The 23,753-nt window shown below is 40.4% G+C and overlaps 1 protein-coding gene across 15 annotated transcripts in view; it reads left to right on the forward strand.

Moving 5' to 3' along the window:
• Positions 1 to 23,753, forward strand: part of LOC129185846 (receptor-type tyrosine-protein phosphatase gamma-like) — a 453,526-nt gene that overhangs the window by 158,013 nt on the left and 271,760 nt on the right. For 2 of the 15 annotated variants that reach the window (XM_054783379.1, XM_054783380.1), the window contains exon 1: positions 23,410 to 23,652. The exons of 12 other annotated variants lie outside the window; for them this stretch is intronic. The gene's annotated coding sequence lies outside the window, so the exon portion shown is untranslated. Of the gene's footprint in view, positions 1 to 23,408; positions 23,653 to 23,753 lie in introns of those variants that run through there. One more of the 15 variants, XM_054783376.1, reaches the window with a different exon arrangement.

The following is a 23,753-nucleotide window of genomic DNA, read 5'->3' on the forward strand; positions in this document are numbered from 1 at the left end:
ATGGAAGATAGGCAACCCTGTGTTGCTACTAATGTAGACCGTGGTTTAAAGATGAAGGGGGGGAAAAAAAAGAAACTCTCCGTTGAGCCCCGTGGAGTTACAGCTAAGATCTATCATGCGTGAGTGTGTGTGTGCGTGTTGTTAGAATTAATACGTGTGTGCGCGCGTGTGTGTGCACTCTTAGCAGTCAGAGTGCTTCAAGAGTATAAATTACAGCTTCTCCTTGAGGGTGTGAAGAGGAGTGCATGAATTTTGCAGCTCAGGGAACAGCAGCTCTCCCTCGATACACATGCATACTTTGTTCCATGAGTACACCCTGCAACCGCTATGGATACATCTATGGTGAAAAAGCCTGTTCAAAGACCACCATGGGTGATGACATATTTAGCTAAATAAAAAAAACACCTACTCACATTTGCCTTGTATCTTATGCAACGTGGCTGCTAGTCGAGCGGTAGGTCGATATTAACATACTGTATTATGCAATTGGTGTCGCACAGAAATAGGAAGGAGAGTGCTGGTAGCCACAAAATTAGTTGTAAAAGATTCATAAATAGCTATCGTTTCCAGGATGTGTGCATTCCGAGAATAATGCTCGGCATGAACTAACAAGGTCACAGAATAACAGGTTTGCTGGAGCCGCCATATGTGACCTGTATCTGAGTTTTTCATGTCAGTGTGATCAGCATATTTACAATTGTTCTAAATGCGACCCAGGCCTCTTTTGTATGTAGATATAAATCCCATATGTAGCCGATGGTACCGCAGTCTGAAAGTTCGGGTCTCAAACATCCGACCTATACATCATGGAAAGGCGTGTTTTGCCATGCGAGTGTTGGGAATCTGTGTCAGTGAAGCGGCTCATGTCAATGACCACCAGCCACACGCTCCTTAAACTGCCACATCCAAAAGTCTTGCCCTCTTCTTAATCTCCGATGTGAAATAATTTGGTTAAGAAAATGTTGAAAATTTTATTTTTTTCAAAACATTCAACCCTTGTTGTAAACACTTGCCTAATAACCTACTGTAGCTCATTGAAAGTAACTAATCAGAACTTTTGGGTTTGGTTATACAGGTGGTCCTCGGGTTACGTACAAGTTCTGTTCCTATATTGTGATGTAAGTTGAGTTTTGGTCTAATTTGGCTGTTATGCCTAATTGATAACTGAATGAACTCCTAAGTCACTCACATTGTACACATAACACATGAAGGACATAAAGACAAATAGAACAGTAATTTAAAAAAAACAAACAACTTCTTACCTTTTACTCTGTGGCTTACTGGGTGGTGGAAGATGAGGCAGGAGAACAAAAAATAAATAAAACCACTGTGCTTAGTTCAGGGGTGTACAAACTTTTTAACCCTTGGGCCACATTGGGTTAAAATGTAAAACTTAAAAAAATTATTAATTGTAACAGTCCACCTGGAATTGTTTGTCTTATTTTGTTGCAATTAAGCCAAAACACAGCAAAAAAGTGACAGACAACACATCAAAAAACAAAAACAAACGGTAAAAACACCCATAAAATATAAAATATCATTTTTTGTGACTTTTCTGCTTTCTGCCAAACCCTCGTCTTCCTGCAGCTGCTGTGATTAAAGTATGATTACCGGAATGACTCGTACATCACTCGAAAGCACAGACTCTTGCTTCAGAAACCGTTGAATAATTTCAATAGTTCAAGATTTACGTTAATTTTAAAATAGCACTGCAATTCCTATTGACAGCTACAGCGTTGACGTTGAAGGTCTAAAAAAAAATGTGGAAGCGTCCTGCTGGCTGAATTTAAAAGCTTAACGGGCCGCATATGGCCCGTGGACCATAGTTTGCCCATGTCTGGATTAGTTATTTTTATCACTTATAAAGGGTCAGGCAAAATGATCTGACACATTTGTAGGTTAAATAAAAGGCAAATAAAGTAAAGAAACAAGAAAGTGTTTTTATTTTCGAAAAGTACATATAATGCCATTCTGTTTCATTATGTTTTAAAAATTAAATCAGTCGAATTGGATCCATTATTGTCCACACACTCAATGCAGATCCAGTAGCTGTGAAGTTGGTAACCCATAACAAGATGGTGTTTCCAGCTGGTACGGGATCATGTCTACCAAGACTGAAGTGCAAACGGAACACTCGTTGTGTTGCAGTTACAGATTGGTTTGTTTTGATAAACGTTTCCACAGTGAAAGTGCGATGTTCACCAGTCCAATTCATGGCAGCAACTGAAAAAGAAACGAAAAACAATGGCATTATAAAGAAACAAAGCAAAATGGCATCATATGAAAAAAATGGCATTATATGTACTTTCGAAAATAAAAACACTTTATTGTTTCTTTACTTTATTTGCCTTTTATTTAACCTACAAATGTGTCAGATCATTTTGCCTGACCCTGTATAAGAGCAAATGCTTTAATAGAAGGAAATGTTATGGGGGTTTTTTATCCATTAATTTTTATAGTCGTGATCAACAGTTGAACGTTTAATACCAAAAGTGCTGCCAAAACTGGTGGGTGTTTGTCCTCTCTGAGTTTTCACTTGATGGCATTTCCTTTCTGTGGCATAATTTCCTTACTCTTGGAAGAGATGAAGTGCAAATAGTTCTGTCACGCACTGGCGTGGTAGGTAATGTGGACCCACGATGCAGAGAGGAAACACACACACGGTCGGAAGTAACAAAAATAGTTTTAATAACAAAAAGTGCCCTCCGATGAGGTAAGTAAACATTCCACACAAAATAATAAAAGTCCAAGAACAAAAAGACAGGCAAAGTCACAAAAGTACAAACAAAAATCACTGCCAGCAAAAACGTGCTGCAGGGGAGAAAAACCACACACTATTGAAACGAACAGGAAAAACAAATGCTAGCGGACAGGCCGGACTAATGAGCTGAAGACAAAGCTGAGCAAGAGAAACAAAACTACTCACTACCAACACGTAGGTACACGTGTGGCATAAGCATAAACACAGGAAAGAAGGTTTGGCGCAGGTTGCAGGCAAAGAGCAGAGAACAATCTGGCATTGGAGTGCTGCCTTCCGAAGGCTTAAGAATGGTAAGAGGTTAATCAACTGCAGGTGCGTGTGTCGCCAGCTGCGCCTCAGCAAGGCAGCATGCACTACAACACAAATACAGAAGGCGGCAGCAAAGCGACAACACGGAACATGACGAGTACATTAATAAGCATGTTAGTCACTTCATGTAGCATCAAACGAGGCACATGTGTTCATCTGCATGCTTACATTTGTCCGCTGCGCGTGCTGAAACTAGTTTTCCTTCAAATCCGGTGTTTATAGAAAAAAAATTACATTTTTTTATGAATTTATGAGAGCTTTTACGTAACCACGAAATGGCAAAACCCGGAACACTGTAACCCGAGGATCACTTGTACTGAGTTTGGTTATGTTGTTGCTAGTGTCAATTTGTTTGCTAGGCTTGGTTCATTATGTTTTGTGCAATTAAAAGTTTGATTCACATATTCAACAAAAGTAAGAATGCTTTTGTAACAGGACAAATGCACTAAATTAAGCAATAATGAAGCCCCACATAAAAACATGGAATGCAAAAGCGCTTATCAACTCAAACCATTCACATTTGCTAAGTTAGGGTAAAATATGACGCTAAATCATTGGCCACAATCTGCCCACATTAGCCTCACACTACAACACCAGAATTGCCAGGAAAGCCAAGAGCATCACCTCCGACCCCACTCACCCAGCACACCTATTCACATCTATTCACAGTCCTACCATCAGGTAGAAGGTACCAGAGCATCACATGCAAAACCACACATTCTAGGGACAGCACCTACCCACAAGCCATCCGCCACTTGAATATGCGCCAACACTTACTGGACTCCACTACCGACCTACTACCTCTTCTGCTTATTTTGCACACTGTTACTCCAGCAGCCCTGTACAACCATGCACTTTTACTAATGCACTTTTTCAATGTTCGTACGCTGTCATTCCTGTCTTCTATGTCCTGTTTTTGACCCCTCCTTAGTTTTGTTTCTCGAGTTGTATTGTTGTGATTGTATTGTCAAACTGTGAGCACACCAAATACATTCCTAGCAACTGTATACCTACAGTATACTGGTGATATGGCTAATAAACTTGAACTTAAAAGTGACACTAAATTAAGCGCTGTTTGGGAGCTGAAAGGGAATGACGTTTACACGGGAACGCTCCTGGGATTTATTTTTTTTTATAAGCAAAAAAATAAATGGTGTCCACACCATATCGGATCAATAAATAGTCATAGGAGCATATTATTGGATAAAAAGATGTACACACGACACACCAAGACTGTAGAAGAAGAAAGAACGCATACACATAAGGTCCGTCGTTGTCTACTTTTCCGGCTTGTCTAGACCTACGACAAAGTTGAATTACTTCTGCAAGTCACTCTGGAGCATAGGACAAAAAATACCAGGAGAAGGTGGACTGGGAGAGTATTTCCAATCCAAATACTCAGAATTATGTTGGCTTTTCAGCAGCAACGCTTACTTCTGGTTATGTGATGATGATGAGGCAGTGATGTCATCATTATCAAAAAGTAATGGTTTGCTTGTCCACACAGCAATGACAAGACACTGTCATCAGATTTTCCCACCCGAGAAGCTGTTTTCAAAAAGTGCCACTTCAGGGCACCCAGAACGCCGTTGTGTCCATGAAAGGCTGAAACAATAAAATTCTTTACCATGTCCACCTGAAAACATTCCTGTGTGGACAAGCTCTCAGAAAAGCTCACGTCACCTTTTGCTGCACCTTTTCGAACACCAGCGCCCCCATTGCAGTACCATGACAGACAGCACCTTTTAAAACAGGTTTGAGTTATAAATCGGCCTCTGAGGACAGCCATAACTCCAATGTGGGCTGTGATAAAAATGAGTTTGCCACCCATGTTCTAATGTGTATATGACTACAATGACTGCTGTGCCTCTACATTGAGCAACTAGGCGACACACTGCAGCGCTAAACACTTCATTATAGGTTACTGCACTGTGTAAAAACTTTCATAAATCACTCTGACGACAGTTTATGGGAGGTTATTATCAATACTAATTAAACATAAAGCACTGCAAAAAGAAAAACATTGTTTACTCAGTTAAGAAGTTGAGCACTTTACCAGCAGTGCTAAGGCACTAAAGGACTCATAAATTAGTAGCCTGACACACATTATATTTTAATTGCAATGCCTATAACAAGCATAGACTCATTTATTATTTTTCTCATGTTTTACAATGATTTTACAGAGTGCCAGCTGTCCACAAAGAATTGCACAAAATAAGCACACTGATTTATATGTACTGTATATCTTAACTGTACTGTATGAGGATATACTATAGTTGACTTCCGAGCATTGAAGGCACAAGCTAGTACAAGTAGGTCCACAACAAAGCTCTTGTGTGATTAATGTAGGGTTTATACCCAATGTGCCTGTCTTCAGTCCCACCGTGAAATGAGGCATGGAGTGGAGTCATTTATCATCTGAGCTGATGAGAGGCCAAGCAGACATTGCTGGTAGGCGACATTCAAAACAAAACATAAGAAAGCAACAAACAAACATAAGCTCCATATAAACTCTGTATTATCCTAATAAAGCATTTTATCAGTTTTAAATGACTTTGGTAGACAGCAGAATTCATGGTTCCATTTATCACAGCAAGTCTTCCAGGTCCTGAAGCAGCAAAACAACCCCAGACCATCACACTACCACTGCCCCTTTACTATTGGTATGATGTTCTTTTCCTGAAATATGGCATTACTTTTATGCTAGATGTAATAGAACACACACCTTCCAGAAGGTTTGTCTCGTCAGAGTATTTTCCCAAAGGTCTCAGGGATCATCAAGATCTTTTCTGGCAAAATTGAGATGAGCCTTTAACATTCTTTCTGTTCAGCAGTGGTTTTCGTCTTGGAATTCTGCCATGCAGACCGTTTTGCCCAGTGTCTGGTGGAGTCATGAACACTGACATTAACTGAGGCATGTGAGGTCTGCAGTTCTTTGGATGTTGTTGTGGGGTCTTTTCTGACTTCTTGGATGAGTTGTCGCTGCGCTCTTGGAGTAATTTTGGTTGGCCGGCCACTCCTGGGAGGGTTCACCACTGTTCCATGTTTTCACCATTTTGTGGATAATTTGTGGCTCTCACTCTGGTTTGCTGAAGTCCCAGCTTTAGCTTTAGAATGGCTTTATAACATTTTACAGACTGATAGATTTCAATCTCAGTTAAGTTAAACATTAAGTGAAACATTTAAGTGTGACAAACATGCAAAAAAATAAGAAACCAGGAAGGGGGCACACACTTTTTCACACCACAGTATATTTTATTCAGAAACATGTGCCTTCAAAGAACAAATTTGGAGCTATGGACTGGAAAACACAATGAAGCCATAGCTTGAGTTCTTACTCATTTCATATTTGTTAATACTACAAAAATATATATTTCACAAAGGCTTTTCTAAAGTTAGGATCAGGTGTTCCAAAAGTGTTCCATTTGCTGAGTGAGCAACCATGTCACTCGTCAACTATTAAGCTGGTTAGCTTACTTCGTCGCCAGTGACCAATGGCAATTAAAGAGAAACTTAGACTGCTATTAGAGCTGGAATGAATTGATGTATTACAACAGTCACGTTTATTGCCAATGTTGTATCATTCCAGTGCAGGCTCAGTAAACACGAATGTTAGACCAGTCACAATCATAAACATCAATAAAAGTCAGTCTTGAAGCCTAACAGTATTCCTGCAGCAGATAAAAGCCACAGTCACATCAAGCTGCAAAACTGTATATGCATGCAATGAATCTTGATTGCAATTGTTGCTGCCAGTTATTAGGTTTAGGGGGCAATCCCTTTTTCACACAGGGCCATGTAGGTTTGGATTTTTTTCTCCCTTAATAATAAAAAGTTTAATTTAAAAACTGCATTTTGTGTTCAGTAAAAAAAAAAATCTTATTTTTAAGCGTATGCTATTTGTCAGTGTCAGTAGTACTCAGACATATTCTGTTCTGACTGTTGACAGGAGAGTTTGTTTTAAAAGATCACAGTGTCATGCCTCTACTCCAAATGGTTCAAGGACAGCTTTTAAATTTACTTTGGATATGACATTTCTAAGCGTTATAGACCAAAAAAAATCCCCGAATTCGAAGGGGTTAACCACTGTAACACACCTCAATAAAACACTTAAACTTTTGTTAACAACTTACAATGCACGTAGCACTTAGCTGGTTATCAGTCTGAATAATCTCTTCATTCTCACAATGCTGTTCTCTCTTTTGACTCAACTCCTGGTCCAGTGTAGCATTATTTATGGCTAACAGGTCGGCACACTCTAATGGGAGTTTGGAGACTGCTACTGTATTTAATATAAGTACATACTTCACGTAACTTCCAGCAACGTTGTCTTCTTGTTCTTCGCATAGCCTTAACTAGGGATGAGCGAGTACACCACTATCTGTATCTGTATCTGTATCCGTATCTGTATCTGTATCTGTATTTGTATCTGCATCTGTATCTGTATCTGTATCTGTATCTGTATTTGTATCTGCATAGGTATGTGTATCTGTATCTGTATCTGCATCTGTATCTGTATCTGTATCTGTATCTGTATCTGTATCTGTATCTGTATCTGTATCTGTATCTGCATCTGTATCTGTATCTGTATCTGTATCTATATCTGTTCACCCATCTAAATTATCTGTATCCAAAGCTGTAATTGCAGTGGGCGGGGCATAATCCAGAAGTGGGCTTGGTTTAACGGAAATGGGGGGGGGACATAGTGGACGCCACACGTAAACAAGATGGCCGCGGCGCTCCGTCGCGGAAGTAGATGTGAGCGTCTTCGTCACATACCCAAGAATAGAGAGGTGACAGTGCACAGGGATACGGCGGGAGACAAATATAACACAGAGTGATATGTGAACTCTGATTTTTTCGAGTAGGCATTTTTGTGATGAAAATGTATTACACTTACTATTGCAACGTGCATACTGCCGCATATTGAGAGGGGTATAATATTTTACCCCACATATGTATATAATGTAGTATGATAGCCATACAGGCAGAATGTTTGATGCCGCTCTTGTATGTGCAGGTGTAGCTAATGCTGTGGCCAGTCAATGCACGTTACTGTTACCACTGTCGGCGTACTGCCAACTGAAAATTAACAAAATTCTAACATTCTAGGTAGCACGCCTGTTTTATCATGACTTCATGGAATAAGACAAAAATACATTTCAAGGAAAAAAAATGGTCACGCTACCCCAATTAAGTTGTTGCATTTGTGACTGACGCAACGCAAGCCTGCACTGTCTGGTCAAATGCACCACGTACGTTACGAAACAAGTTTACCAAGTAACTTTAGATACAAACCGAAATAGAGGGGAGCTCAGTGGAGGCAGTGGGCCACACGAGCCGTTTTCAACTTGCCAATTGCACCTTGTACATGAATGAGGCACCGCTCAGCTCCTCTGTGGCTGCCGCCTGCGGCCTGCAGCGTATGTCTCGGGACGAGCAGTCGCTGTGTGTGACTGGCCCATCACAGAGCGTGAAGAGTGAACATAATGAGGATTTTCTTTCATCACGATTACGGATAACGACGAGATGTACTCGTTTAATGCTCGTACTCTGCAAAAATGCATTATCCGTAATGGATACTCGTTTATAACGAGTATCGAGCTCATCCCTAGTCTTAACACCCTTTGTTTAGGCCGGTCCTGTCTTTGGAATAAAGACCCAAGGAGCATTCGACTTTTGTGGTTTTAGGACATTAATTTTAGGTGCCATACTTGTCCTTGACTGAACTATTACTATTATAACACTGGTGTTCAATGTTTTATTTAAAGAAGTGCTAAATGGGAAAGCTGTACTGACTGTAATTCTGCATGCTTTATACATTTGCTGTATTGTTCCTTGCCAGACACAGACATCTGCTGATGTGTCAAAATGCTGGTGGCCGCTTCCGTCGACAATATTTGCTGATCTGTGTGCAGTTTGAGCTAGAGTGGAGAGTAGAGCAGAGAGCAATAACTATGAATGAGGGAAGCAATAATTCTATTGGCTTCCTCATGAAATCACAGCTGACCGATGCGGAATAATCAGACATTGAAATCAGGAGGAAGAAAAGAGCTGAATTGGCAAAATGGGAAATCTCACCAGTGCAATAGTGCAATAATAAAAGAATCAATGAGGTGCAGTTGCCATTGCAGTTCTTGAAGGCAACACGACAGATGGAGCAGCGATTTGCCTCGATACTGTTTGCAGATGGATGGAGAGAAAGGATCTGCCACAAATCGTGGAGAAGCAGTCTGTCACATACACATCTGGAACATATTCACAGCCAGTGAAAGAAATGTGGTATAAAGATGATTTACAATTTAACTGCATTATTGTGCCACTCGTGTGTTACCATGGTATCATTTTTTTCCTCATTTCCACTTGTAATTTATATATTATCTAGCTAGATAGATAGAAAATGAATAGAATTGAATTCAATGACTAGGTTGTGCAAAATGTTCTATGAAGTTATGTGTACATTTTATTTTTGTATTCTTTTTCCTCAACTGTGTTACAGCCACATTCATTGTTGTCTTCGCCAAATAGTTATTGTTTCACTGTGACCCAGTTTCTCCTCCACCTACACGTGTGTCCACACCTGCCAACAAATCTCACAAATACACACATCCCGGGGGAGTTGTGCACATTAATTGGAATAACAAAGATGAAGAGCTGCTGTTTTATGCTGGAACACCCACTTGTACAACAGTGATGTTTCACATAATGTCTTTCACAATCACAATTGCTTATATTTCGTACAAGAGAAATAATAAATAATTGGCTGGGATGGTTCACCCATGACTAATGAGGACAAACAGTATAGAACACAAAACATGAGAAAAACAGACACGTTACTGTTTGGGAATGCAGTTTCCTTATGAAGGAAAAAATGGCTGTCAGACTGTGTTATACTCCTCTTACCAAGCATGTTGTGGTATGTTTTTTTTCCGGCTTTAGATGTGCCAAAAACCTCTACCATTGCTAGAAAAAGACATATCCAAAATAAATAACATTTCTCTCTCCATTTACAAGGTTACAAAGCAAAGGGGAGACTAGGATGGTTCATTCGTTCATTCATTCTTTGTGGGTTATAAATTCCTATATCTCAACACATTGTGTATTCCATGTAACGTCCAAGCAGGAGGTTGTCTGTACCATGAGTTTGACTGCAGCAAAGTATCTTTGTTTGATCAGTCTTCCTCTCCAGGTCTGTCCCTTGGTAAGAACCAGAAGAGCGTCTTGAAGTATATATTGGCACCCAAGCAATCTAAGGATGTATCTTCTTTTGATAGATAAATTATAAACTGCTCAAGTCGTATGTCTTTATTTCAGGCATTTGCTTTCATAGTCAGCACATAATTAGTTCCGCTACAATGGCTGCTGTAGATGTGCAAATGTACATACCTTTGGTACTGGATAAATGAAGCTGCTTGTTCAGTGAGTTTTGTGGGAGAGGAATGATACTTATGCCGGTGGAAGGTCTATGTGTTAGCGTTCATTCATTAGTTTGTCGCATTTGTGTTTTGTTTGATGAAATCAATCGTGACAAACACATGCTTTTGCAATTTCTTGAAACATGACGAAAACAATGTCATGATGTAGTTTTCGACATGTTCGCAATTAAGCAATTGTGCTTTGAATTGTTTTCCTAAAATTGGTTTGGTTGAGCTTTAAGCTGCCGTTCCTCTAGTTATGTGGATGTAGCTTGTGTATAATGATGGAAGAATAAACTTCTTAAGTTTATAATAAATAAATTGGAGGCTAACCAGTTAGGTTACTAGCATGCTATGCTTAAAGCCATGGCAATGTGATATAAACAAAGAATAAAATGAGTGAAAAGGTTACTACAGGGGTGTTATTTCATGTCTATGGGGCTCTAATAATGGGAAAATAAAATGTATTTAGAAAGCCATAAATAGATTTTCTATGCTCTACCTACAACAATATTAAATTTATTAATATTGAATCCTACTTTGCAGAAATTCACTTATCGCAGTTGAGTCTAGAACCGATTAACCACGATAAACGAGGGATGACTGTACTGTGAGCGGTGATTGCTGTTTAGCTAGCAATTTGGCATGAAAACCGATATTATTATTCTAAGATTGGTAGAATATTACTAGGAGAAAAAATGTAGATTTACTTACTGCCCCCTTGGGACACTTTTCCATCGTTGAACATCTTCTGAATTTTTTTTTACTTTTGTTTATTTCCATCCACATCAGTGCCTGTGTTTTGTCGGTCGAGGAGAGATAGCTAGGGTGAACGATAGTAGAATTATCCTCCAGTAATACACATTCAGTCCCAAACTTTCCTTTATCTGAGGCACAGTATCAAAACAATTGTCTTTGAAATGTGCCAAAATACCAAAGCATCTGACACAATATATATATATATATATATATATATATATATATATACTGTATATATAACAAACAACAGAAATTAAACAAAAACTGCACCACAACAATATAGAATCCAATAGACTCCATGGGCACTTCCAGGTGGGAAGGTTTTCAGTGAAACGTCACTTCCTACTTCTCTAGTCTCCTTCCGAAGACTGGTTTCAGTTACGATGAGTGGAAAAAAATGGTTTATTTTTCAGCATTCGAGCACACATCTAACACAGGAAATATGCCTTCCAATGTTATTTTTGGTGTCATGAGCACTTTAAATACCCAGACATTTTTGAACTGACACATGAAGAATTTGTGGACTTTGAGTAAATGCCTCTTGGAATTTCCACTGGCACAAAGCAGTTATTACCCAGTTCCAAAATAATGATGACATCCATTATGAGGGCGGGAAACATGACAGGGAAACAATTAGCACCACCAGAGAGCTTTGAAAAGCTCCGGAGTGGTCAGAGTGGCCATTCTGATGTTCATGTTTCTATGTGCAGCAATGGGGCAACACTGTCATTATGCTGTTCCAGGTAATAAGACGGCCTGGGGAAAGTGTCTAATAAGAAGGGCTTGGCTTATCTCCTACCTAGACTGGACTGAATACCATTAATTACCTGCTGCCTGTACCTGCCTTAGCTATCTGTGTCTCACGGCAGGGCCTTGACTATCCACTCTGAATAGAAGTAAATTATTATTTTCTATCTTCTGCCTCACCACCTTTAACCTTCCCATGAGTCACAGTTGCAGTCCTACCTTGACCCAGTGTTTATCAAATAATAGCTCGTTTGCTTAGACCAGAGGTCTTCAACAGGTCTGTGGTGGAACTGCAAGGGAGGGTCGTGAAATTGTTGATTAGACTTTTTTTTTCAATTATGATACACTTTGCTCTCCATAAATAGGGTTGATTTTATGGATTATTCATACTGTACAGTTCTTAAAATGACTCCAAATATGGTGTCAATCTTTATTGAATATACATGTGGTGGTGATCTTATTTTTACTTTCTTTTCTTCCCTCTTCTTTTGCATGGCCTGTGGTGTGTTGTCCTCTTGGCGAAAGGTAAGCACTGTTTCTTTATGTGCTTGGTTAAATGTGTAAAGCTCTTTGCAGTGAACAACCGGAGCCTGTTTTTTTAAGTAAAGAAAGGTAAAAGTTTGTTGTTGTTTTTTTTGTCGGAGGCACTTTGTGTTTCTGAATGCCAATCTTCACTAAAGACAAGCGAAAAGTCTTACCTGGATGCAGTGACATGTGTTGAGGCTTATGGTTGGTGAGGCACTGACATGTTGTTAAACTTAGAATAGAATAGAATAGAATTCACTTGAGGTGAAAGTGTTTTCAAATACTTAAAATCTAAAACTGGAAACCATGTGTGGTCTTACCTTATATTTGTATATGAAGTCCAAGCAACTATTCTTCAAGTAAAAACTGTTTGTAAAATCTTCCTTTGTTTTAGTTTGAATAGTCTGTCAGCCACTGTGTGTGATTGTTTTGCACTTCCTGGCCACCGCAGCCTCACTGTGGAAAGACAACAGAAGCAAGCACCTGGCAGCTTATGTGTGCCTCTGTCCCTTCATTTTCAGAGGACGGGGGAACTGTGCTCAATGGTGTATAAGATATGTTTCTGCAAACATTGTAATGGCAACATGCTGGCAGACAAAAATGGGCATTCAGTCACTTCTTGCAGTGCACTCAGACTCAGACGGTTGCTTGACTGCACACTAGGGATGAGCGCGTACACTACTATCTGTATCTGTATCTGTTCACACATGTAAATGATCAGTATCCGTATCTATACTTGGAATGGGCGGGGTATAGACCGGAAGTGGGCTCGGTTTAACCAGAAATGTGTGGGGCTTAAATCTGTACATTATTTTAAGTCTGAAATTGACATTGATTGATCAGAAGTTGCTATTTTTATTCTTTATTATTCAGCTACATGTGTACTGTGTATTATTTTTTCTAGCGTATTTAACGCATACGCATCATGGCAAGCCACTGCTCTCTGTTATGACGACAGACAGCGGCACAGTGTAGCTCAGAGACTGACGCTCTTTTATGACTTTATTCTGACCTGAACACATCACCAGCAGTACAGTTCAAACACCACATATGTATTTCCAACTCTAAACAAACTAAATAAAAGTCTGTAGTCCATTCGTCATTGCAACGACACTTCCTCGTTGTCACTAGACAGACCACAAGATGCATTCACGGACACTCCGAACATCACATCAACGTCCTTATTGTGCGTGTATGTCTGGTCTAAATCGGCCACCAACAAGGTGCCCGCAGGCACCAGGTGGCCCCTAAGGACCACATGAGTCGCCTGCCAGCCTGTTCTAAAGATAGTTCAAATAGTACCACTTACCTGTGAGCTGCATGTAATTATTTTTTTGGTTGCTATTCTTGTTTAAATCACACTTTCATGTAAACTGGAAATGACAATATGTAAAAAACACTTTACAAATTGTACAAACGACTGTTTTAGTAGTGCCCATTCTCTTCGTTCCTTTACGTTAACGTATGACTACACATAGCTGTCATTACGATGCGAGGTAGGCACATGAATGCACCAGGGCTACGTTGCTATTCATTTGTGTTTATGTCTAGGGAGGGGCAATCACAGAGCGTGAAGAATGAATACATAATGAGGATTTTCCGCCATCACGATTAATGAGCTGTACTCGTTTCAGGCTCGTACTCGGCAAAAGTGCATTATCCGTAACAGACACTCGTCTACAATGAGTATCCGGCTCATCCCTACTGTACACTGATGAAGAGAGTAGAGACTCGTGGCAGCCTCACCTCAGGTTTCGACCCTGTTCTTTTCAGATGAAAGTTTTAAGACCAATTGAAAAATTACAAGAATTTACATTTTGCACTTTTTGATCTTAAGGAGGTTCTAAGTAGAGCTTGAAAATGTAAAAAGAAGAAATGTGAGTGAAACTAAAACATTTTTGAGTAAGCTATTAATTGCAAACAAGCATTAAAGTGAAATAGCCTGTTCATCTGCTGATCAAAAGTTTAAGACCTTAGCTTAAAAAAAAAAACAAAAAACATTTAGATCAGGGGAATACGCAGGATGGTCCAAAAGAGTGAGCTTATTCCTCCGGAAGAAGTCCTTTGCCAGGCATTGTGAACTGCAGCGTTGTCCTGTTGAAAAAGCCAGTCATTACCACATAAACGAGGGCTTTCAGTCATGAGGGATGCCCCCTGCAACATCTCCACATAACCGTCTGCCGTTTCACGCCCCTGCACAACCTAAACCTTCCATTGTTTCATTGAAAGAAAAAGCAGCTCCGATCATGAGCTGTGCCGTGTGGAAAACATCTCAGATGGGATCTTGTCATGCGAGTAATGTTGGAAGCCATAAAGACTGTCAAGGTTAAATTTTTTCTCATCAGAAAATAAAACTTTCTTCCAACTTTCAGTGTCCCATGTTTGGTGCGCTCGGGCAAATCCCAATTTTTGGCGTTGAAGGAGACGACGCCTTTGAAGGTGTTTTTTCTTCTTAAAACTAGGAATGCGGCGATGGTTCAGCCACCAATCAATATCAGGCATTTTCCGTAAAAAAACACATGATCGTAGTATGCCGATAAACGCCTTTCAAAGCCGATCACAAAAAACGATCAGCGTGCGGTGTCAAATACTACACGTCTGCTGTGTCACATAGGGTTGCCAACAAAATGATGTGTCTTGTATTGAACTAGCCTCAGGCTACGCCAATTGATGCCAGCGTGTTTGATCACTCCCTTAACAAACCTAGCTCCGTTTGACTATTCTGACAGTCTAGCTGTCAGCTAGCTAGATAGCTAGATACTGTAGATAGATAGTGTCATCCGCCTACTTTTGGTCTTCGGACTCCATATGTGACTTTTTACCACAGTGACATTTTGTTATTAAAACGAACAAACAATGTGGTTAGTTCAGTGCTTGTTGTTTACTACCCAAGTGGATATCGAGGAAAAGGCTTCTTGAGGCGTCATCTGTACTTCTGTGAAGAAGGTGTCGGACGTTTCGCTCCTCATCCAAAGAGCTTCGTCAGCGAACTAATAAGTGCTGGTAGCTTAGGCCTTAAATACAGTAAGAGTGGGCGGAATTGGTGTGCCAACACCCTCCTCCTATATGTAGCGGGGGTCTCCGAAAAACTCCAGAGGATCTTATGGCAACACAAAATTCCTACCTATTTCAAACCAGTAAATACCCTGAGACAAAAATTAGTGCATCCTAAAGACAAGGCTCCAAACCAGAAACAGAGCATTGTGGTCTATTCCATCCACTGTAAAGATGAGGAATGCAAAGAGCACTACATTGGGGAAACTAAGCAAATGCTCCAAAAAAGGCTTTATCAACATCGCAGGGACAATGCTAGTGGTCCTCAATCAGCAGTACACCTACACCTGAAAGCTACCAATCACTCTTTTCAGGACAGCGAGGTAAAGATTTTGGCCAAAGAAAACAGATGGTTTGAAAGAGGAGTAAAGGAAGCTATTTTTGTCAAACAACAGAACCCATCATTGAATCGGAATGGTGGTTTGAGGTTTAATTTGGACCCTGTGTTCAGCAGGTTACTGAGACCAAAACCCACAGCTCTTAGTCTTGCAAATGAGGTGAAGGCAGGGCCGAGCCAGAACAATAGATGCTAACAAGCCAGTATCAGAGTCGTTCATACCCTATTCAGGGAGCGACACTTCCCTTTTATCGGAGGTGTTAATAACAGGATAGGATTATACCACTACTCCGCCCAGGCTTAGTGTAACGAACCAATAGGAGGAGGGTGTTGGCACACCAATTCCGCCCACTCCTACTGTATTTAAGGCCTAAGCTACCAGCACTTATTAGTTCGCTGACGAAGCTCTTTGGATGAGGAGCGAAACGTCCGACACCTTCTTCACAGAAGTACAGATGACGCCTCAAGAAGCCTTTTCCTCGATGGACAACTCCTGTACGACTGAGAGCCTACACAGATACCCAAGTGGATAGAACATTCATGGTGTACATGGGGTACTTTTTCGAGTGTCACTGAGCAACTTTACTCTCTTGTTGTCCTCAAAACACTATTTGTGTGTGGTTGTTTAATGAACATAAACACATAGTGTGTCCGGTCTTATGATGGACATACTAAGACAGGGGTCAAGGTGATTTTGAGTAGCTCACAAAGAATATTTGCTTCAATCCATAATAGTTTTGTATATTAACTGTTGAATTCAGACTTTATCCCTTTATATAATGGCAAATGAGCACAAAATAGCATAAAGACAACTTTTTGTCTTTATGAGTGGATCTCCACTTTTGAGTGGAGATCTCCTTGGTAAATTAAGTAGTGTACAGTGTAAATGTTGCGAGTCAAAAATAAAACACAAATAGTTGACAGCTCTAAGAGTGATGAAAGAGACCCCTCCAACCTGGATACTCAATTATTTTTTTTTTAAGGTGAGCAGGGTGGATTTCTATATTATAAAGATATTTATTTGTCTTATTTTAGTCTGTTAATTTTGTTATCTTGAGCTTAAGAAAATAATTAATAAACAATTTATTTCCAATGTATTCTTATTACTCCAAAACATGCATCAAATTAAATTCAGGTTTGTCAATTACAAATACAAAATTTGTTTCACACAAATTTCAATTATCATAGAAAACATGACATGGAATGCAGGAAGTGAACAACAGGTGTTGTACTAGATGTGGAATGGATGGTGGGTAGGATTAAATAAGCTTTGCTTCTTCCTACTCCTTTTGGACATGTGGAACTGTGAAAGAATGATTCATGAGATGTATTCCATTGTAACCTTCATGTTCAAATAAACTAAACCAAACCAAACCAAACCAAATAAAGGCAAAAAAAAAGACAATACGCCCAAATAATATGAATAATAATATCAATATTTACTTATTTGCCAGGGGCAATTGGAATTGTCTAATGGTGCCCCTGACCAATAGCACTCATCATAAATAAATTGAAAATGTACAGTCAATCTATGTGATTGGTATTTGTATCGACCTCATCCATAACACCCAGGATCTTTGAAGAAGTTTCAAATGTCTTACTGCGTCCTACCTCAGCAGCAATGGAACGCTGTGAGAGACTTTGCTTATACAGCTCAAAAATTTCAAAGAGAGAAAGCTTTTTTTGCCTTTGCCATCAAGAGATCATGACGGTGTGCTTTTAAAGGCTGTGGTCCTAAACTTTTGATCAGCTGATGAACAGCCTATTTCACTTTATTGGTTGTTTGCAATAAATTGCTTACATAAATTGCTTATATTTTCACAACCATAAGGCGCACTTAAAAGTCTTAAATTTTGTCCAAAATGGGCGGGGGGCGCCTTATAATGCAGCGCGCCATATGTGTCTAATTACATCATGTACAAGGAGGGATGTTATTTTCTTCTTCGTGTGCTACTGTCTGCTGTAAGTTTGTAAACTCATTTAAATAGATCAAGTGCATTTTTTTTTCTTTGCCAGATTATTAATTTGAGAAGGTCATTCGTCTCCACATAACACTTATCTCATTGTAAGAATGTGCCTCACAGTGTGAGCCAATGCAGGAGGTCTCTGTGATCACTGTTTTGCTCATCTCATCAAGTTGCCACTTCTGACTAAATTTTTCACACCATTTAGCAGTTTGCCAGTCCCCCATTGTGTATCTTTCTCCACATCTTTTTCTTTTCCTGTCTATCTACAGTGGAACTTCAGTTTTTGAACGTACATGTTTGCATGACAAAAATATTTGCCAAAATTTTGCCTCGGCTTACACTCTCATTTTTTTCACAATATTATATGTAACAAACTTGTATTTTACCCTTTGACATGATGACTGTTATGCTACAGTGGAACCTTGGTTTTTGTATGTTCAGTTTTTGATTAAAATTTTTGCCAAAAAATCCAAGGAGTGGAGTGCTAAAAAAAATCTCATTCTTTGGTGCCTCAGTCTTGTGTTATTAATTGTGTGTTATTGCGTTAGTCCAGCTTTGTCAAATAAGACAACCCCACAGCATCTAGAGCCCTCAGGGTTTCTGGGAGGATCACATCCATTCCAGAGGTCTTGTCAACGTGGAACCTTTTGACCAACTTGGCAACCTCAGCCCCAGAGTTGGGAGACTCCACCTTTTATTCCTTTCACCAAGCCACCACATTTAGAGTTGAGGTCAGCAGCACACCATCCTTGCCAGTTTTTGCTTCGGCGACCACCAAAGGTATCCATTGCTTTGCCTGCTGTTTCCTGGCAGCAATTTCCTGACTCCAGTGGGCCAAAAAGGGCCGATAGCACTCCTTCATCCCTGATGGCCACCAACAGATTCTATGATTACCCCCACAACAGGCACTGACCACCTTACGGCCACAGCTTCGATTGGCCACTTCGACAACAGAGGCACAGGACATGGCCCACTAAGAGTCAATGTGCGCTGCCTTGAGCATGGTCAAAGTTCTCCTGGAGGTGAGATTTTATAGTCCTGACAGGAGACATGTTCCCAGCAGACTTTCACAATAAGCTTGGGCCTGCCAGGTCTGACTGGCGTCGTCCCTCTCTCTCTGAGCCAATTCACCACCAGAAGGTGATCTTCTTCTCTCTATACCCAAGTGGCCAAGACATATGAACTCAAGTTCGATGGTACTTCCACAAAGTCGATCATCGAACTGCGGCCCAGGGTGTCCTGGTGCCAAGTTCACATACAGTATGCTCATGCTTGAACACATGCTTGAACATGATATTAGTAATTGACAATATGTGATGAGAAAATAAGCAGCGCTTGGGTTTAGCTCAGGAGGCCCATTCCTCCCAGTCAAGCCTCCCCAGGACTGTCGCTGCCAATGTGAGCGTTGAAATGTCCCAGCAGAATAAGGAAATCCACAGAGTTCATTACTTTTAAAGGACAGAATTTCTAGGCACAGCTAGGGGGTTGACGCGATCCGGTTTGGTGGCTGCAGGATTGGGTCTCTGCTTTTGGCGGATGATGTGGTCCCGGTGGCTTTTTTGGGCCATGATTTTCAGTTCTTGCTGGATCGGTTCAGAGCTGAGTGTGAAGCAGCCGGGATGAGAATCAGCACCTCAAAGTCCAAGTCCATTGTTCTCCCCCTTGGGGATGAGATCCTGCCCCAAGTGGAGGAGTTCAAATGCTTCAGGGTCTTGTTCACGAGTGAGGGAAGGATGGAACTTGATATTGACAGGCGGATTGGTGTGGCGTCTGCAGTGATGTGGACTCTGCATGGGTTTGTTGTGGTGAAGAGAGAGTTGAGCTGAAAGGCAAAGCTCTCAATTTACTAGTCAAGCTACGTTCCCAACTTCACCTATGGTCACAAGCTTTGGGTAGTGACCGAAAGGACAAGATCACAGCTACAAGCGGTTGAAATTAATTTCCTCCGGCTGGGCTCTCCCTTAGAGTTAAGGTGAGAGAACTCCTGGAGAAACCCTGAGTAGAGCCACTACTCCTCCGCATTCAGGGCATGTCCAGCCAGTAGGAGACCTTGGGGGAAGACCCAGGACACGTTGGGGAGAATATGTCTCAACTGGCCTGGGCACACGTGGGGATCCTCCGGTAGGAGCTGGACAAAACAGCCGGGGACAGGGAAATCTGGGCTCCTTGTTTGAGGCTGCTGCCCCCACGACCCGAGGCCAGATAAGCGGAAAAGGTGGATGGAGTCAAACTGTATTGGGTACGTGTCTTTTTTACACAATGTGCTACCAACTCCCACCCGGCAATTATTGACAGATGCATCGCTCGTCTATGACATCATCAGCGGTTGACTTTGCATGTCTTGGCTGACACAGTTACAACGCAAGTCTCTGCTTTCTTTTTTATTGAGTACAATAAAATAACGCACCTTGGGGTCCAAGAAAGTTGCAAGTGCCAGCACTTTGATGGAGGTGAAAAACACTATTGAATTCAACAAATAAGGTGTCGTTCTCTCCTCCCCTCGTCCCTCACCACTGCTTCATCACTGTCTTCAGTTATAGGTTTCAAATTGTTTTCTGCCTATAAACCTATAATTGTTCTATCATAAGTGTGAAAATGTTTTTTGGTGTCTGGAACAGGTTAATTTGATTTACAATGTTAATTGTGGGAAAATTTGTTTTAGTTTTTGTAAGATTCTGGTTCAGATTCAGACGACCCCTTTGGAACGGATTAATAACGAAAACCAAGGTTCCACTGCACTGTCATTTAATTACCACACAAGGGAAGTTGCTGTCACTCCCTTTTAAGCTGTGCATGTCCTCACTATTGTGGTACAGCTCTGGTTGGAAGATGCTACTCTACACTTACGCTGCCCTCTTCTGAGAACGACCCACTTTCACAACAAAGCCATGCATTGTGGGGTGATTGTTGCTAGGCCACGTAGTGTATTGCATTCACAGGCTACACTACGTCATTTTCACAGAAATGCTCTGAGGGCTTGTGAAGTTATTTTATTTCTTCTTTTTTTTCTGGATGACCCGCAATCTGGGGAACTTGGGGTTCACTCCTGGGCCGCATGTGCCCGCTAATTGAATACACCTGCCTTATTTCTCAGTCTTTTATTTGATCTTCATAACTGTTGCACTATCTAGTGGGCTTTCTTCATATGCTCTCACTACAAAAAAATTTAATTTTATTCCTGCTATGGGATATTGCTAATTGTTGTATTTGTTAATTGTTAACTGGCCAGTAATTGGATTCCAAGATGCAGAGTCAGAGACAACATAGTGAATACAAGGGCTGCATTCCAATAGTGGTTTAAGTCGCCCTCCCTGACTTGGCCTCGGCACTTTATATTATGTAATTGCCGGCGTCATGTGGAGGCCACTTGCAGAGCCGAGGGAAAATGGAAGTGGGAGGAATAGAAATGATAAATGGAATGCACTTTCCCTTGTTCATTTTTAGCCCAAGCAGTCATGGTTCCACCACTAGTTGTAGGTGTATACAACATCTTACAAATAATAGAAGAAACAACTGTTGATTATTATTATTATTAAATAGGCCCTATTTGTATACAATATTTTTTTCTAAAAAAAAAAAAATCAGTTTAGTTTTAGTTTCCGAAGTTACGACACCTGTGATGGCGGTAAGAATTCCCTCAAGGGCAAATGCCGAGGGACGTCAACGCGAGTGACTTAAACCACTATTGGAATGCAACCAATATATATAACTAAACTATGCAAACCCAACAAAGTCAAACAAAGTGGAGCTTAAGAGATCCACTGATTGTCAGTTGCACCTCGTGGTGCTGCCCCGCACAGGAATATGGCTACCTGGAAAAACAGGAGACAGAAACATCATGAGGGAGAAACAAAATACAAAATAAAAGGCAGCAACAGAAAATACTGAATGCAAGACATGGAGATTTATTAGCGATACCATTTCAATGCACTGCTATGTTTTCTGAGCTGTGATGAAAGTGGGTCTATGTATATGTGACACCACCCCAGCTTAGCCCCCTGAAGAGAACTGACCCCCCCTGCTACTTCCACACTATTAAATCAGCCTTTTAAAGACTTAATGTGTAACCTGCTGGCTGTTTTCATAATTCTCATCTTACATTGTCAATTTACTCTATGTGCCAACTACTGAGATGAAAACCCTTTAGCCACTGAGCGTCACTTAAAACGGTTACACATTCGCAGTCAAGAACAACATGGCCATGAATAATTAAGGATGATAAAAGCAAAGAATGCATGCAAAGAAGCACAAGGCAGGCAGAACCCTAATGAGCTGTGGTGATAAACATCAGGCACTGTGTGGTTAATACAGTAGTTTTGCAAGCTGGATACACACTTCTGTATATATCACTGAATTAAATGCAAACATTGACATGCTCTGATAGAATGCTGCTTCATGGCACATATCAAATGCCTCGAGTGAGGGGAAAAATAATGTTAAGGCAGTGATTGTTGCTGGTGATGCATCTTCAAACATAAATTCATCAAGGATAGGAAATGTTTGTTGTATTTATTGCTACATGGTATTCAAGTGCTAACATAACACAGTCACAAAACTTTTGATATGTAACAGTAACAGGAAAGTTTACGCCCATTACACCACCTCTCTGGTAGAAGTCATAAAGGAAAGAGGAACAGAGTTCTTCTTTGGAGATTGATTGACTTCATGAAACCTTGGTTGGCCGCTAATGCTCTCTCCAGCACTGGCATTGCAATTGCAGTTGTTTGTATCTACTCTTGTTTGAATTAAATTGTAAACTGTACTTGAGACTCCGAGACCCATTTCACAGCTGTGCACGTGCATGCACGGAGAGAACATGCAAACTTCACACAGAGATGCACAAACGGAGATTCAAACCCAGATCTTCCCAATTTCCTGACTGTGTGGCCAGCATGCTAACTACTATGGCACCGTGCGGCCTAGTAGCAAAACTGCTTAGCTTTTGTGTAAACAGCTTGAACATTTTTTTAAATGAAACATAAAGCATTGCAAACTGCTAGCAGACAGTTCTCCAATAAATACACTTCTCGAATGAAAAATAAAAAAAATAATTCCTTTTTTTGTGAAATTTAAGCATGCAGACAAGTGTAAGAGTAAGAGTGTGAGAGTGTGAATGATTATTTCATTAGGAGTAAAGCTTATTATTGGTTGAAGTGTAGTATTAATAATTACAGCTTGTATTACTATTCCCCATCTCTACTGAACAAAGGCGGCATACTGCTGTCATCTTATTCACTTGTCTTTGTCCCTTTACGTATTTCACTCGGAAAGCCAGGTATTCCCAAACGGGAGACTTAAACCACCTGTAGCCCTGTGTAAAATGATCCACAATACAGTTCATAATAGGTTACTAAGTTACTTGATGTGATAATGCATTAAAAAGGAGTTCATAATATTCAAATTGGTTAAAAGATATAAATCTCATATTTAGTGTTTAATAGTTGAATAAATAACGTTTTATGGTCATTTGCAATGTCTGTTATTTGAAAGTGTGGTTGATGTGCAACATGTAATAGTTGTATTTCTAACTTGTTAGTAGCAGTCTGTCAATCATTTCATGTCTGTATTGTCATTGGGTCTCTGTAAAGGTGACAGCCAATCCAAAGTGTTGGGGCGGGACTAAGAGAAAGTGCAGGTTAGCCAGAGGGAGCGGGAAGCAGAGAGACGTTATTGTCGGGAGAGTGCAGTATGAGACATCGTTAAGTAGTAACAAATAAGTTTATCATCAAAAGTCGACTACCCGTGGTCCTGATATTAACTTCTTGTGAACTGCAAAAGGTGAATAGATGCTGTAACTGCTTGTTGTAGCTGTAAAAGTCTGGAAATGTAATGCCATTTAGCAGTCACTAGTTAGCCTAGCAATCACACATGTGATTAGG

The sequence above is a fragment of the Dunckerocampus dactyliophorus genome, chromosome 8 (genome assembly GCF_027744805.1).
Source record: "Dunckerocampus dactyliophorus isolate RoL2022-P2 chromosome 8, RoL_Ddac_1.1, whole genome shotgun sequence".
Lineage (NCBI taxonomy): Eukaryota > Metazoa > Chordata > Actinopteri > Syngnathiformes > Syngnathidae > Dunckerocampus > Dunckerocampus dactyliophorus.